This window comes from Danio aesculapii, chromosome 4 (assembly GCF_903798145.1).
Source record: "Danio aesculapii chromosome 4, fDanAes4.1, whole genome shotgun sequence".
Taxonomy (NCBI): domain Eukaryota; kingdom Metazoa; phylum Chordata; class Actinopteri; order Cypriniformes; family Danionidae; genus Danio; species Danio aesculapii.
Genome location: NC_079438.1, coordinates 42104552 through 42123247, shown reverse-complemented (window position 1 = coordinate 42123247; position 18696 = coordinate 42104552). Strand labels below are relative to the sequence as shown.

General features: G+C 36.4%; 1 protein-coding gene across 2 annotated transcripts in view; it reads right to left on the bottom strand.

Annotated features, from left to right (window-relative positions):
* sox5 (SRY-box transcription factor 5) overlaps positions 1 to 18696 on the bottom strand; it is a 224903-nt gene that overhangs the window by 189194 nt on the left and 17013 nt on the right. For both annotated transcript variants that reach the window (XM_056455714.1, XM_056455713.1), the window contains exon 3: positions 2839 to 2899. The gene's annotated coding sequence lies outside the window, so the exon portion shown is untranslated. The remainder of the gene's footprint in view (positions 1 to 2838; positions 2900 to 18696) is intronic.

The following is an 18696-nucleotide window of genomic DNA, read 5'->3' as shown; positions in this document are numbered from 1 at the left end:
TACAGCAATACACAAATATCTTTACATATGAAAAAATTAAGGGATTGATATGTTAAAAAAATAAATAATAAATAAATACTTTTCTACATAAACATAAAAACACTGCCTCCATGTCGGGGGGCTTTTTTTTCATGCTTCCGATGTGGCGACTCCAGATTTATAAAGGGACTAGGCCGAAAAGAAAATGAATAAATGAATGAAGTTTACATTTATCCACCTGTCAGGTTTTGGAGACGTATGCACCACCATATAAGTGTGCTTGGATATAAATTTTTCTTTTTTGACCACACTTCGTTATTATTGTTCATTCATACATTTGCTGGAAATTGGAACTGAATTTAGAAATAGTTTTGCTCAAATTTTGCTCAAATTTTTGCTCATTTGCAAATTAAATATGTAGCTAATGGATGTCTTTAGTGGCATGAGTTTCCACCGTTTCCTTATCCATGAAAGTAAAGGAGTAAAGTAAAGAGTAAAAGTAAAATAAACAGAAAGATTCTGCATGGAGGAGGCTCGTTCTTTATCCTTGCACAGATAGTCGATTTACTGTTTTCTCGCTTGTAAAGCATTCAGTTTTTCGACTTACAAAGTCCACCAAGTAAATAGCAAATGCGCCATGGCGCGACTATTAAATGGAATGGGAGATGAGACTGATTAGTTTAATGCACGTTATGTTTAAAGCACATTTAGAGAATAAGCACAACCCTGTTGGACCATGCACCAGGGTGCAAAGCATCTTTTTCTGTCCTTAAAATAGCAAAAGTGGATTTGGACATGCATTAATTATTTAGCACCATGCGCTTTAGACTTTGCACCTAGATCGTTAAAATAGAGCCCTTAGTCTTTAGTGCAGTATAAGTCTGACAATTTATTAATAATGATCCTAAAAAGGTCTTAAAAAGTCTTAAATTTGACTTTGTGAATCCTGCAGAAACCGTGATTAAGAAACTACAAAGAAGAGATACTTTCTTTATTAAATCCCGTCTGGTTATTACATTCTATAATCAGGCAAAGCAGTGTAAAATTTAATTGTTTTGCATCTTAAAATTGGTTATATTCAAATATAAATCATTTTACCTTTGAAAGGCGGTTTTGTCAAATTTAGCTCATTTCTGAGATCAATTTTATGCTGACAGTATAAGCTAAGAGACACGCACGCAGAGTCAAACAAAAGTCTGAAAAGGGAATGAGAAGATCAGAAACTCGTGAAAACGACGATGGCAAACACAAACATGGCTGGAATGTGCTGTTCAGAGTTCTTCAGGAAGCTTTACAATGCTGCTTATTGTGCTGAATTTAAGTAGCAGATGTTGTTATTGATGTCATAACGAGATAAAAGCTTCCAAATGACTCTCTCTTGCAGGAGTAAAAAAAGCCAAATATAATTGGAATCGACATAAAAAATTAAGACATTCCTGACCTTACAAAACCAGAGGGTGAGAGCACATCTCTGCCCCATATTCGCTAACACGCACACAGGGAATATGAGGTTTGTGAACTGAAGTGACCTTTACCTTGCACTTTAAAACCACAACAGTGAAACTAATTAAAAGAAAAATGATCATTTGATATAAATATTTAAAAAGCTCATTGTACTTAATAGAAATAAGTTGTGGGAACTCAAAATTATACTGCATTATGGTGAACTGTATTAAGAGTCTTCTAAGTCCATGCTTTGCATCAAACTGTACAAGCAAAACAAGTGTTGAAATTAAGTGTTATTTTTATTTTCCTTACATATTTTAAAGAATGAGCTGAACAATCTTTAACCATAATCATGCAAGTATGTACAAATGGGTCTCTTTAATAGCTATCTTAACACATAAACAAGTTTATGTCACATTTACTCAAACAAATTGCACAGATTAGTTTATTGGATATTTCAATTAGAATATAATTAACATTATGACAAGGGGGTGAGTGTCAATGAGAGAAACTTGTGTGCCACCCACTAGTCACAAACATGTTGTTGCAGCACACAACCCACCTTATTTTTTTGTGCGGAAGCTCTTTTACTGCATGCGAATGTGTTAGACTTTTAATTCATTTGCAGCTGTGGGTTTTGTTTTGTCTTGTTTCATATTGGCATAAATGTTGTAATATGGCTTACAGGCTATATTACGAATCCTAAAAGGCAAGCCACATTCACATACGAATAATGTATGTGTGTGTGTTAATAATAATAATATTTTATGATGTAATTAATCCCTCAACACTTTACACCAATATGCATTAAAAGTGTGGCTTTTTTGTGTAACTTGGCAGAGAGTGAGTATTCTTTCTCTAGCGCTCATGCCCAGACAGTAAGCGCAAAACCACAATTAAAACATTTAAAGAATAGATAATAGCTGCAAACTAAAAGTTTAACTGCTAGATTTATATCTGTTCTGGTTTCTTTGCTGTTTTTATAGGTCGGAACAATGGAAAACCCTTTGAATTATCCATAAATATTAAACCATAAATATTTGAACAAGTAAACATTGTATTGCTATATCTTTGAAACATGTTATTTAAAAAAAACATATTTTTTATTGTAGAAGTCTGCAGTCCAAGGCTTATTCCCAATCCGGCCCTGGGTCAGGTCAAAAAAAAGTGTCTAAATGTGTGTGTGCACGTGTACTGTATATATATATCCCCTTCCCATACAAGTGAAAGTAACATTTACAAGATGTTGCCCTTAAACAGTTTGACCTACACCCAGGTGTGAGGGACGTGTGTGTGTATGTGTATGTGAGGGTTTTGCTGTGGCGTCTGGACTGAAATCAAGCACAATGGCCCCTTCAGAAATAGCCAGCTGATATGCTGTTGGTGTTCTTGACCTGCGGTGGGTCTTTTTACCTGCTGGGATCTCCTCCCACCCTGTCTGAGTCCCTCTATAGAGGCTGGAGCTCTTCGGTCCCTGGTAGAGAAAAGAACAGACAGACAGCGACTCTGATCAATACCAGCGCCTCCTCTTTGTGGCTGAAATCAAAACCTTTTGAGGTGAATATTTCTCTTTTTGAAAGACGCAGTGACGTCAATAGATTCAGGTAACTGACTCGCGATGTGGAGGAGAAGGCTTGAGAGAATGAAAGGGAGAAAGGTTTTCGTGCACTTCTTTGGTCTGGATTATGGATTTCTTTTCTTTTAACTGCGCCCAAACCCTTAAAGACTCCAAAATGCTACTTAGGCCAATTCATTTCTAATCACAACACAGCTGACCGAATATGAGGAATGATCACTTCATAGCTACTGTACATGAGGAGTAGGCCAGTGATCTTTTTTCCCCCATTCATTTGTTATTTCTGCAACAGTATTATTGCACAGGTTTTTCAAAACATGGTTTGATGTAGACAAGCATTTACCATTAGTATGATATTTTTGCAGATGATGAATGGCAAAACATGAGTCTCATGAACTAATAATAGATTATTCATATTTACATGAACAATTAAATACCTCATGAAAATGTTTCACCCATTTCAGAACGTGGATTTGCACACAATTATGTTCTTAAGCTTGTTTTAAAGTTTTTGATTAATTCTAAATAAGCAGTCACATGTACGAAACATGACCAAACCATCTCCACATCTTTCTTTAAGCCATATACTCAATATATGCCATCCATTATGTATTATATAATCTACACCACATCATAACTGTACATAAATGATGCAAAAAATACTGTATATAGATGTTAAGAAACCTAACTTCTTGATACATTTTTGTACAAATGTTTGTCTATCACAGGACTGTCCGAACTCGGTCCTGGAGAACCGTTATCCTGCATAGTTCAGCTCCAACTTCCTTCAACACATCTGCCAGGAAGTTTCTAGTTTATCTAGAAATTGTTTGATTAGCTGGTTCAGATGTTTCTAATTGGGGTTGGAACTAAAATATGTAGATATGTGATATGTTCTATCACAATTTATTGAGTGATTTAACACATTTGTCACTATGCATGCTTAACAAATGAGACCCATTAAGAAACATTTAAGACAAAAATGCAATGCTTGTTTAGAATAAACAACAATATTGTTACTCTAACATAACTGTTATAGGGCTGCACGGTGACGCAGTGGGTAGCCTCGACTAGATCAGTTGGCATTTCTGTTTGGAGTTTGCATGTTCTTCCCGTGTTCGCGTGGGTTTCCTCTGGGTGCCCCAGTTTCCCCCACAAGTTCAAAGACATGCGGTACAGGTGAATTGGGTAGGCTAAATTGTCAGTAGTGTATGTGTGTGAATGAGTGTGTATGAATGTTTTCTAGTGATGATTGGCAGCTGGAAGGGCATCCGCTGCGTAAAACTTATGCTGGAGAAGTTGGCAGTTCATTCCGCTGTGGCGACCCCAAATTAATAAAGGGACTAAGCCGAAAAGAAAATGAATGAATGAATAACTGTTATAATTTTTGGTGTTAACATGTCTTTACCAATTAGATTGAGTATATGAACACAGGTACAGCTTATGTATGACACAGGCCCCAAATCTGCAAAAACTCTCACCATCAATTACTCTGTTTTTTACTCAGCGAATGCCTTTCCAGCCACAATGTGGAACTTAGAATACACGAACTCGTGAACCTCTGGTGCATAGAAACACCCACACACTCTCCCATTCACACACACTCATACACTCTGGCTAATTTTGTTATTTTATCTGATTCACACCTATATTGCATGTCTTTAGACTGTGTGGCAAATAGAGGAACATGGGGAGAACATGCAAACTCCACACAGAAATGCCACCTGGCCCACCCGAGACTCAAACCAGCGACCTTTGCTGCGAGGAGACAGTGCTAACCACTGAACCGTATCCTTTCAGTCACATGAAGCACTTGGCCACATGCTCCTAAAAGATGAACATTTATTAGATCTAGGCCGTGCGCAGGTGTCTCTCATGTTTACCACTGGAGAATAAGGCAGGTTGGACAAGAACAAACATTTCAGCGGTGCTGAATCCCACCGACCCCTCCTCTCCCCAAGACTCATTTTAATTCCATCTCAGCATGGTAACAAACACTCGTTAAAGCAGATTAATTCCACAAGAGGATTACGCTCCATATTAGATAATGAAAGAGAGCGAGCGTGGAAAAGAAAGAGAAAATAATCACGTAAAGGGATAGATGGTGTGCATTTGATCCTGGGGAACAGAGAGCTAATCCAGGTGTAACACATGTAGAGGAGTGTGTGTGTGTGTGTGTTTGTGTGTGTGTGAGAGAGAGAATGTGCACAGTGGTATTAGGAACAGCTGGCGTCGGTTTAGCCTCTTTGTCTTCATTGACATTGGGAGGACGACAACAACAACGCTGACCCATAAAATGGGAAGTCGGATGACAGTTGCTGCTATTGACACACTGCTTTTAGATATGTGTGTGTGTGTGTGTATGAGAGGCTGTGACTCACGGTGTTGCACTGTTAATGTGGTGGCGGTTCTGGCACATCTGGGCTATTTTCTCCAGTATGTGTCTGAAGATAGTGTGAAAAATCTCAGGGAGGAAAAGTGAGTGGAGGCCCCTGTGAGATCGGTTCCTCAGGTTAGAGGGCCATTTTTCAAATGCCAGCGGCTTATCTTGACTGTCACAGGCTAAACGTGTCTGTTTGTGACATTACAGGAACAAGTGTAAGTCTCCTGAGTTCAGCTCCGCAGTCGATTCGGTCTCTACATTCCCAACGTTGTGATGTGTTGCACAAAGGCCTGCCGTTTCAGAAGGGGGAAAGTCCATCTCTAAATCAATTACAGCACATAGCTGCAAGCTAGGAGTGAAAGAATGCAAAGGTTCATGTCAGCACGAGCCAGTTCCGTAAGATGGTTTTATAATTATGTTTGCTTACAATCCTGATTATCAAATCAGCTTACATAAAAGTCTCGCTGCAAGAAAAGTGTTTACATGATTTAGTAATCCTGAGATTTATATTATTATTTTTTGGACGGCATGTCAAAATGTGCAAGTGACTCAAAACACTTTATACATATAAACGGTAAACATGTAGGTGTGCAAATCAGCTGATTAAAAAAAAAAAACATTATTTTTCTTAATTTTAAAATAAATATTACCGATGTTGACACACTTGTTTAGTTTGTTTGCTTCTTTTGGTTTGGTTTGGTTACATTTAACATGTACAGTGTAGTTTTTAAGAGAGAACAATTTATGAAGAATGTTTTGAATGATCTTTTAGTCACATACAAAGGAAGATCATGAGCAAGAATAATTTCTAAGGTGTGTATTGAACTTTTGAGTATGAATAACAAGGAATAACAAGGAACCAGTTCAGGTAAACTTGAACTTCTTTAGAATCCCATATTGTGGCATGACATCATTTGGTTTTTGGTCTGTGTTGCTTTCATATACAAGTCAAACTGTCCCAGAGTTTTGCGTTAGAAAAGTTATGCTCGATTAAGTGAATTTTTAATTGGTGAGAAGTGAACCAAGGTTCTGACTGTAACAGACATATTTACTTAAATTAACTGCACTAACAGAACAATCACACCTTAAGTAAACCAAACATAACAAATGTGAATGTAAATGGTAAGATTTTAAGTAAATTTATAAGTAAAACTACTTGTCTATAAATCACTAAATGACCTAGCCTCAATACACTACAAAAATGCTCACTAAATACAAACCTAACAGATCACTCTGATTATTAGGATCAATTAAATTAGAAATTCCAATGGATCAGTCAAAGCAGGGTGAACCGCCTTCAGCTACTACGCCCCCCACTGCTGAAATAATGCTTTCAGAAATGATCAGATGTGCTTCAACATTAGGTACATTCAAATCAAGACTGAAAACACATCTGTTTAGCTGTGCCTTTACCGAATAACCATTGTGCTACGTCAGACAGATCGCACTATAATGCCTCTCATTTCTTTCTTTTATAACCTGTTTTAACACATTTTAATCCGTTTTTAATTGTTTTAATCATTTTTTAAATAATTTTGTTATTCTCGTTTATGTAAAGCACTTTGAATTACTATTGTGTCTGAAATGTGCTATATAAATAAACTTGCCCTGCTTAAATGTTAACCAAGAACGCATTTTATTAATCAAAAATACATTACAAGTTATATTACATTTGCACAAATATTAAGCTTGTACAGAGAACAGACAATAGATAAAAGAGTGCCAGTATAAGAGAGTCAGGGTATTTAATAAATAAAATAAATAAAGAATTTGTGTTTTTATAAAACAACTGAATTAGAAAATAAAAAGGGATGGGAATTGTCATGCTCACAATGAAACCATCCATGTTTACTAAATGATATAAGTTTAATATTAGGAGGACATACATACACAAAACTAAATCAAAGATATCCTTTTTTTCAGAATCAGGCCACCACACCTCTTTAAGTCCCACCCACTTCAGCAGAAAAGCAGACAAAGCTCAAGTAATGAAATAAAGACCTCCTGCCTCTTGTCAGGCCCCATCCCTGGATGAGTGAGGGAATTTACAAGCCAGGCAGAAATAATCAAATCAAGAAGAAGGCCTATCCGGCACAAATGGAAAGTTTCCTGTCACACGAACTTAGCTTTCCATCGTGTCTGTCAGATTTCATGGTTTGAAAGAGAGGCTCCGGAAATAAATCTCTTACTCATTTATAGAAAACACAATCAGGATGTACAGTTTCCTTGGAATAACAGTGCAAAAAATAAAGCCATTCAGTATCACCTAAGTTCATTATTCATAAAGTAAACAGTAACAGGTTGGAAAAAAGAATGTCGTAATGGATCATCAACAGTTTGTTTTGCATGAAAACTCTTTTCCAGATTTTTTCAGTTACACACCATCATTACAAAAACACATATACTTGTGTTTTTCAAAACCCATATGACTGTTCTTCATACGACAACAGTGAATAGGTGTTTTCAAACAAGTTCTTTAACATTAGTTATAGTCATTTACTGTTATTAACTGTGCAGCTCAAAAAATATGCTTTTAAAATCAATATAATTGATTTCCACGATGTATTTCAGGAGCAAGACAAAATTATTTTCTAAAATTAAATGCTTTGAAGTATATATTTAAACGCATTTCAGAATAAGTAAAAAAAAGTCAAATTTATTCATGTAACTTGTATTTCAAAAAAATATTCAAAAAGGTATTTATATATGTATATACACTACATGACAAAAGTCTTGTCGTCGATCCCAGTTGTAAGAGCAACAAATAATAACTTGACTTCTAGTTGATCATTTTGAAAAGTGGCAGAATGCAGATTTTTCCGATGAATCATCTGTTGAACTGCATCCCAATCATCACAAATACTGCAGACCTATAGGGACTCGCATGGACCCAAAATTCTCACAGAAATAAGTCAAGTTTGGTGAAGGAAAAATCATGATTTGGGGTTACATTCAGTATGGGGGGCATGCAAGAGATCTGCAGAGTGGATGGCAACATCAACAGCCTGATCTATCAAGACATTTGTGAGGCCCATTATCCTACAAACCACAGGAGAGGGCCAATTCTTCAGCAGGGTAGCGCTCCTTCTCATACTTCAGCCTCTACACAAAGTTCCTGAAAGCAAAGAAGGTCAAGGTGCTCCAGGATTGGCCAGCCCAGTCACCAGACATGAACATTATTGAACATGTCTGGGGTAAGATGAAGGAGGAGGCATTGAAGATGAATCCAAAGAATCTTTAAGAACTCTGGGAGTTCTGCAAGACCGCTTTCTTTGCCATTCCAGATGACTTTATTAATAAGTGATTTGGGTCATTGCAGAGATGTATGGATGCAGTCTTCCAAGCTGATGGGAGTCATACACAATATTAATTCTTTTTCCACTGCACCATGACTTTATATTCCATACTGTTGATTATTTCTGTTATGTGACAAGACTTTTGTCTAAGCAAAGTCAGACCTTACTGTCTTGTCCCTTAAATAATTAAAAATCAAGGCATTATCATATTTTATTTTGGTAAAATAAGCATAATCTAGAGGACTTTGCAGTTTATATAAGCCACTTCTGATAACAAATTATCAACTAGAAGTCAAGTTATTATTAGTTGTTGGATAGGAGAGGCAGTATAGGTTAAATAATGAAGATTTCTGTCCGCTTCTAACAGATTTTTTTTAAAGTCATACAGAAATCTGGACTAAATTTACAGTGATTTTATGGATTTCTGGTGACTAATTGCTTACCTTGTCAGGAAAAGAGCAGAATGAACATTAATCAAAACTACTACCTTTGCGTTGACAGAAACAAGTCAGTCTTATGGATGTGGGGCAACCTGACTGCAAGTAAATGATGACTTTTTTGTCTACTCTACCTTCAAACACATTCACTTGTATCAGCAGACTGCGCAAACGTCGACATATGTGACCGAATCCAGACAAACGTTCATTCCGCATCGCACAAACTCTTGAGGAACGATACGCTGTCAAGACGCAGAGAGAGAAAGAGAGATACCGAGCACGCTGAGAAAATGTAGCGGTAACTAATTGTTATCATTACGCATGTTTGAAAAGTGTTTTCAAACAAGTAATCAAAGTCTGCCACTGTAATTAGCAGACACAGCAGTGAGTGTGTTTCCCTCCACTGTTCTTTTCAAACTGAAAGGCATTAGATATATCAGATCCTTTTCCCCAATGGAACAAAAACCTGTACACCGCGTGCATTGTGAGGGAGAGACAGCTTGACTGAAAACAAACTGACACAAACCATTTGAAGCAGAAAAGAAACACAACAACCTGTCAAGAGCAAAATGCCTCTAATTTTTCTGTCATCTGCCAGCAGTTTAACAAGAGAGGAGCGTTTCTACCCCCTCAATTTTCCCCCTGGCCATTTACACACACTGAGAACCAAACAAGAGGATGGGAGGGGAAGAAATCTGCTCGTTTTCTTTCTCTCTCTTCCTCTCTCATTCGTTCTTTTCTGTCCCCTATATTTTTCACTTTCCTTCTATTCATCTCATCCTGCTCACTCTTAACATTTACTTTCCATCGGCTCACCATGAAGCCATCGTTGAATGAATGTGTGTGGAATTGTCCCAATGACTTTTGATTTGTTCAGTGATTCAGTTATACCAGTAGGTGGCAGCCAATGAATCATTCACTCAATTGCGACATTTTCAGTAAAAACTTAAAACATAAATACACAGAGAAAGTATATGTTAACATTATATTAAAACATTGGTTTATATTTTTCGAAAGAACTAACCAGATTAGTTATGGGATAAGAAACGTATCAATCTGTAAACGTTTTTTAAACTGCACAACCCAAAAGAAACAACGTTAATCAAAAGGATAAGGCTCACTATAGAACAAAAATTATTGATTTTATTTTACATATTTTGCATTTATGTGGAAAAAGCTTTGCTATGGATGTGACACCTCTCCGTTATAGATGTGACAGATGTGAACCTGCCACTTGTGTGACTTTGGAAATCAAATATAATCGTTTGAAAACATTGACAGTATATGTTTGAGTATTTTTACAGTGCTGTAAAACACAAGCCTGCACAAAAAAACCTAGAAAGGGTTTCGCTATTTTGGTGAAAATCAATTTTTTTTTTCATGGCATGGTTGACATTTGCATGGAATTGCTCATTTATGTATTAGAATTGTATATAAAAATGTGGTCATACATTTAACAGGTAAGATATGAAGAAATGGAACAAGTTTTAAATCCACAATCCAATTTATATATTTCTCAGTAATTAAACTCATTTGCTTTAATATATATACATTTTTAAATATTGCCTGTTTCACAGATAGGTATATTCTTACCACGACCATGATATCACCTAAATAAATTGATCATAATAATAAATACATTATAGTGACTTGAATAAATGCATTTAAAAAATTTTATTATAAATAAAATCAAACACATGCAAACAGTTATTACTGTTTTTACTAAGTTATTACTAAGTTGTTTGTTTAATATGCATTGCTTCTGTCAAGGACTTTTATTTTAGTGTTCCTCTGTGAAAGCAGGTAATGTATGTGAATGGGAGACCAGGTAGAGTGTGGTGGGCTCGGAGACTGGTATTGATCTCCTCCACAGTTCTAGGACTTTTGCTTAATAAAATAGTTAGTCGTCTTTATTTTCAAGTCCATCGTCTTTATTTACATTTACTCACTGGCAGTCAAAACGCAGGCAAAAAAAATTTAATATAAATATAAATATATATAAAGCATACAGTCGAAGCCTCAAAGTGTAAACTAAAATTTAAAAAAGGCAATTCAAAGTTTGACTAATAAACAAAATATTAATACATACTATATAATAATTGTATATAATATATAGTGTCATTAATATAAAACAATGTTCTATAGACGACAGCACAATAAATCTGTTATTTCTTCCTTAATTTGGATAACGATGACCTATGAAGCCAGATGAAAAAACTAAATGCTTCCCCTTCCATTGAACCGCTCTACAGATTCTCATTCATGCCCAAATTTGTTTATGATGCTCGAAACCGAGATGTCTCTTTCAGTGCCGCTCCAATTCTCAGTCAGACTAAAACCACTGACACGCTCAGCGAAGGGAATATTTGTTCAGTATGTCTATTCTATGAAATGATTCTTCACAGCCTAAATGTGGCTATTTGTTCACAATATACTTTCACAAAGGAGAGCCTTCAAAAACAAAAATATGAATCAACACATTGTAGACTTCATTCAAAAGCACAGATTTGCCATGAGGGTTACCCTGATCCCGAGGGTAATAGGGGTTTGCTCAAAAACCAGGTTAGACATCGGGCCGTGTGTTTACGTTCCAGGGGCACAGAAACACTAATGTGGCGGTCTTCTGACTGCACCGGAGACAGTGTTTATGTTAAAGGCTGTTGCTCGTCTTTCTAAAGCACATTACACTGACTGCTGCTGTCAGCTTGTGTTACTTCGCCTCTTTAGTGGCGCAGGCAATTGGCGCCGACAGCCAAGCAGTGCGGATGAAATATTTAACTCCGCACCGTTAAAGGCACAACTCCGCCTTTGTCCTGTGAACTAAGCCATTTGTAACATTAGTATCGTGCCGACAATGAGACCTTATGCTGAGGAGATGACGGCAAGCATAAGATCTGCCTGTGTCCAGCCACAGGGCTAAAGAAAATAAAAAAGAAAATTCTGTCATTTGTTTACAATCATGCTGTTCTGTATCTGTAGGATTGATTATCTTCTGTAAAATTCAAGAAGAGAGATTTTGCAGAATGTTTGTGCTGCTCTTTTCCATGCGCATATAGTGCTTTTAAGGATTATATGACTCCACTTATATCTCTCAAATGTTCTTCATGCTTTCTACAAATTAAAAATGCCTACATTTATTGGTACTATTTAATTATGTTTTTGTTGTGTGGAAATGTGTTGCATGAACCATCGAAGAAGGACTTGAAATGACATGAGGGAGAGTAAACAACAGATTTTTCATTTTTAACCACCTGTTATGGCCCGCACAGTCTGCTTTATTTTTCTTTCTTTTCTGTACAAAACATCACATATTAACATTTTCCCAATCCTTAAGCACCATTACAATGTTCACTGCTACTTTCCTAGAACAATAAACACACTACAAGGCTGTTCAATAATCCTTCAGATCCATATTTTATCTTTCGTCTATGTACATCCAGTACAAAATGTACCAAAAAATGTATAAGACCAGATTTTTGAGACTTTCGTGTCTTGAAATTGGCTCTGATGCTTTGTATGTACTGATGGATGTTTTTTCAGTTTAAGGTGCCAAAAGGACTTCATGCAACTCATTAAACTCATTGAAATAGCAGAAGTTGTTCTTAGCATCTGGTTAACTCACCAACTATTCCGGCATATGTTTTACACAGCGGATGCTCTTCCAGCCGCAACCCAGTACTGGGAAACACTCATACACTCATTTACTGTACATACACACTACGGCCAATTTAGTTTATTCAATTCACTTATAGCTCATGTCTTTGGACATGATCTCTATCATGTTGCCCATCCATTTATCCATTCATCTTTTAATCATTCTAATATTGCATCCACTCATCCATTGATCTGTCCATCTTTTAATCATCCTATCATTCTGCTCATCTAGTTATCCCTCCATCTATCCATCTTTTAATTGATCTATCATCCTGCCTATGCATTCATTCATATCGTCTATATTTTGATCATTCTATCATTCTGTTAATCCATTAATCTGTCCATCTATTCATTGTTTTATCATTCTATCCACCCATCCATCTTTTACTCATTTTCTCAATACATCCATTGATCTGTCCATCACCCCTGATTAATTCATACAGTCAAAAAATCTAATCTGCTATTTTTTTAGCATTTCAAATCATTCTAAACATGTTACTTTCAGATTCTGCACTATTTAGATAAAGTGAATTTGTAATGCTATTAATGTAAACTCCTGCAATAAACTGAAATACATTTGAACTTGTTACTCAATTACTTACTGTATATAGAATATAATTTGTTCTGAAAAAAAATGAAGACAAACATTTTGGTCATTTGAACTTTTAAGGTATTTCAAGCTACTGTCATATGCAATTTTTTTTTAAACATTCTTTTCTCACAGTGCATATGAATAAACATTTGAGGACAGAAAAAAAGTTCATTCATTTTCTTTTCGGCTTAGTCCCTTTATTAATCCGGGGTCACCACAGTGGAATGAACCTCCAACTTATCCAGCACATGTTTTACACAGTGGATGCCCTTCCAGCTGCAACCTGTCTCTGGGAAACATCCTTACACTCTTGCACACATACACTACGGACAATTTAGCCTACCCAATTTACCTGTACCACATGTCTTTGGACTGTGGGGGAAACCGGAGCACCCGGAGGAAACCCACGCGAACGCAGGGAGAACATGCAAACTCCACACAGAAACACCAACTGACCCAGCCGAGGCTCGAACCAGCGACCTTCTTGCTGTGAGGTGACAGCACTACCTACTGCGCCACTGTGTCGCCCCAGAAAAAAGTTCACCAATAAAAAAGCATATCCTGCAAGACAATGTGTGTACATAAAGTATGTGTGTTTCATCCAATGCTCTGGTACAGCTCATGAGCAGAATGAAAACACACTCAACACCTTATATAGGGCAGATTCGCCTGCTGCTCCTATAACTCGTTGGCTGGATTACAGCAAATCATAAATTAGAGGAGAAATTTCAGTGATCCAGGAAAACAGGAGTCTAAGTCAGACTGCTCTGATTCTGTCACTACAGCACACAGGTTAGCGAGAGCAACAGAGGGGTGTTCAGCCAAAGTGCTCACACCAGCTTCATCTGTCAGCAATATAATAATGGTAGCAGTCCCTTCTCTCTAATAAATAACACAAATAAAACACATACACACTCAAAACCTAATATGGATGACAGTGCTGGTTAGCAGTAATGAGGTTACCCTTAATGAGTAATTGATTTCTCATGAATGAGTCATCGATATGTAATTAATAGAAGGGTAATGTGTTAAATAATGGTTCTCTATGGGTCACAGGCAACATTCAGTCAATTTTTTTTGTTATTGTTGAGCAAAACTTATACCATAGCATTAAACTAATATACTCATATAATGTACACTCTTCTCTGTGGGACTTCTATAGGCTAGACTAACGGTAGAATGAAAATAAAAACAATGTACAGAAAAAGATGGATGGATGGATGGATGGATGGATGGATGGATGGATGGATGGATTAGCTGAATGACAGAAAAATTAAAAGATAAACAGATATATGGATGGGCAGATTGATAGAATGATCAAAAGATGGACAAATGAATGGATGAATGCATGGACAGGATGATAAAACCATTAAAAGATGGGTAGATGGAGTGATAACTGGATGAGCAGAATGATAGGATGACATATCAATGGATGAATGAATGCAATGATAGAATTACTAAAAGATGGATGGATAAATGAATGGGTAACATGATAGAATGATTAAAAGATGTAAAGATGAATGAATGGGCAGGAAGGTAATATGATTAAAAGATGGATGAATAGATGCAATGCTAGAATGATCAAAAGATGAACGGATAAATGGATGGGCCACACGATAGAATGATTAAAAGATGGATAGATGAATGGACTGAAGAAATATATGTGCAGAATGATAGAGCAAATAAAGATGGATGGACAGATAGATGGATGGGCAGGATGACAGATTTTTTAAAAGCTAGATGGATGGATAGACAGATGGATGAGCAGGATGACAGAATTGTTTAAAAGAAAGATGGATGGGCAAAATGATAGAACAATAAAAGATAGATGGATGAATGGATGGATATATGGATGGGAAGAATGATAGAACAATTAAAAGATGGACCGACGGATGGACGGAGGGATGGATAAATAGATGGTAGAATGATAGTACAATTAAAAGATGGATGGTTAGATGAATAGAAGGGCAGAATGATAGAAAAATTAAAAGATGGATGAATTGATGAAAGGATGGCCAGATTGACAGAACAATTAAAGGATGGGTGGATGGACAGATGGATGGATGGGCAGAATAATAGAACAATTAATAGATAATGGATGGATGAATGAACAGCCAGAATGATAGAACAATTAAAGGATGAATGAATGAATGAATGAATGGATGGATGGATGGATGGATGGATGGATGGATGGATGGATGGATGGATGGATGGATGGATGGATGGATGGATGGATGGATGGATGGATGGATGGATGGATGGATGGATGGATGGATGGATGGATGGATGGATGGATGGATGGATGGAAGAACAATTAAAGGATGGACGGATTGATGAATGGTAGGCCAGAATGATAGAACAATTAAAAGATGGATGGATGGATGGGCAGGATGACAGAATTGTTTGAAAGATAAATGGATGGACAGAATGATAGAACAATTAAAAGATTAATGGGTGAATGGATGGATGAATGAATGGGCAGAATGATAAAACAATTCAAAGATGGACAGATGAAAAAATTGGCAGAATGATAGAATGATTAAAAGATGGACAGATGGATGAACGGATAGGCGGGATGATAGAACAATTAAAAGATGGATGGATGAATGAATGGATAGGCAGGATGATAGAACAATTAAAAGATGGATGGATGAATGAATGGATAGGCAGGATGATAGAATGATTAAAAGATGAATGGATAGAACAATTAAAAGATTAATGGGTGAATGGATGGATGAATGGATGGGCAGAATGATAAAACAATTCAAAGATGGACAGATGAAAGAATTGGCAGAATGATAGAATGATTAAAAGATGGACAGATGAATGAATGGATAGGCAGGATGATAGAACAATTAAAAGATGGATGGATGAATGAATGGATAGGCAGGATGATAGAATGATTAAAAGATGGATGGATGGATTGATGAATAGATGGCCAGAATAATAGAACAATTAAAGGATAGGTGGATGGATGGATGGACGGCCAGAATCACAGAACAATTAAAACATGGATGGATAAATAGATGAGCAGAATGATAGAATGATTTAAGATAAACAGGATAGATGAAATTATAGATCATAGGAATTGCAGACACAATAACAGAATTTTTTTAATGATAGAGCGATTAAATGATAGCAATGGATGGACAGACAGAACAAATAATAAATCGATAGATCAGTGTCTGACATACTGTGCAAATAAAGCAGGGTTATGTGTTTAGATGTATGTGTTTGTATACATGTTTGCATGCATGTGTGTGTCTATTGATGGGCGAGCATGGCTCCTCTGACAGTCTTCATCCTGTCTCCTTAACCTTCCCGGGCCAGTTCGGTGGCAGCGCTGAGGTTTAATCAATGCAATGGAAGTGACATTTAGGGCCAAATCAAATTAGGTGGAAATGGAGGCAAACGGCAGGACTGCATTAAGTGGCGGCAGTATTAACACACAGGTCAGACATACAGGACCCATCGGTACACATGCTGGCCACCCGCCCATTTACAGCACCCTGTACCGGAGAACATGCATCAAGATTAGACGCGCACTGACCCGGGACACAAATAGCATGATGAGTAGAGCAAGGTCTATCGGAGACGGCAAGCTAACACACGCACAGGAGAATGTCCTTTATTTTCAGAAAAGCTATATATAGGATAGGACTGAAAAACCCATTATACACAATTTTAGTCTAACAAAAAATACATTTTTACATCATTTTAAAATGTTTTCAAAATAATTTTATAATAAAAAAAACTTTACAAATAATAAAACAAATCTAATTCACTGTAATAGTTAAAAATGCTTTTCTTCTTTGATTTTTTTTGTCTTGATTCTAGTCAAAAAATCTAAAAATTCTAAAATCAAGAAGCATTTTCTAACCAAGCAAAACATATTGTCTTGTTTTAAGAAATAATATGTCAATATTAAACGTTTTTCCTTAAAACAAGTAAAACTATTCAGCACATCTGTGCATTAATTCATGAGAAAGACTTGGTTCAAACCAATCAGCACGCTTTATTGACTTTATTGACGCTTTATTTGCAGTTTGTATTAATTTAACTGCAGTTTGGCTCTTTCACTTTCATTCAGGAATATTTCATGCATGCCCCCGTGACAAACACACCATATGGGAAAAAAAAAAAACTCTGCATTTCTCGGTAAGTTAGATGCACTCGGTAGGTGCAGAGAATAGCATCAGAAAGCAGTGTATGTATAGACTATCCTGTCACAACATGCGGTGAAAATCCTACACAATGGTAATAGTTTGATTAAGGTGTTTACATGTTTACATTCAGAGAGCAGCATTCACAGTGGATCTTTCAGTCCATAATGTTGTAGTGATATTAACGTACTGTAAACTTAGTAAATAAATCATTTTGACTAAGGTATGCCGTTAAAAACTGAAAAAGTACTGCTGATGATCCTAACTAACTTTGCCATCTAAATAAACATAAACAAAGAATACTGATCACACACTTACCAAATTCGTAGAGACAGAACAATCAACACCAATTGGAACCGCATCTTTTTTTAAAAGAAGACAAGAGGAAAATCCAGATTTCACCATTTCCAGGTGCGAAAAGCTCTACGGTAAAAAATGCTCCTTACAAACATATCTTTGTCGCGTGTTAGCAGACCACTGTAATCCACACGTGAGTCCAGCTGAGCTCTTATAGTGGGGAAATGGAAACAAAATCTTTGATGCAGAACATTTATAAAAACGCAACACTGACGACGCATGTCTCCAAACAATTCTTCTTCTTCCACTTGTTTTAATTACGGTTGGCAACACAACGTGGCGTCTCTCTGCCGTCTGAACATTGTAACAGGTAAAAACAGTTTTCGAAGCTATCATGCATATTGATTAAGTTGCTCCTCATACACAATAGAGCACACTGATTGGTTTGAACCAAGTCTTTCTCTTGAACTAATGATGAAAACTCAAAGACGTCACATTGTACGAGCCGGTACAGACATCCAGTCTCCACCCAGGAATTTATACAAGGATCTAATTGCCGTGACGTTGCTTCTCAATTTCTATTCAAAATGGAAAAACTAATTTGCTTGAAATAATGCAAAAACAACTGATCTTCACTTTTTTGTCCTAATAGTGTTTTATTTAGCTACGTGGGACACATATATGACTGTCAACATCTCCAAAAAAGTGTTTTGGTTTTTTGTGACCCTTTAAGAAAAAAACTCACTTAATTTTGCAATATTATTTCTTTAAACAAGACAATATTTTTTGCTTGTCTAGAAAATGCTTCTTAATTTAAGAATTTTTAGATTATTTGAACAGAAAACAAGACAAAATCTAAATAAGATTATAATC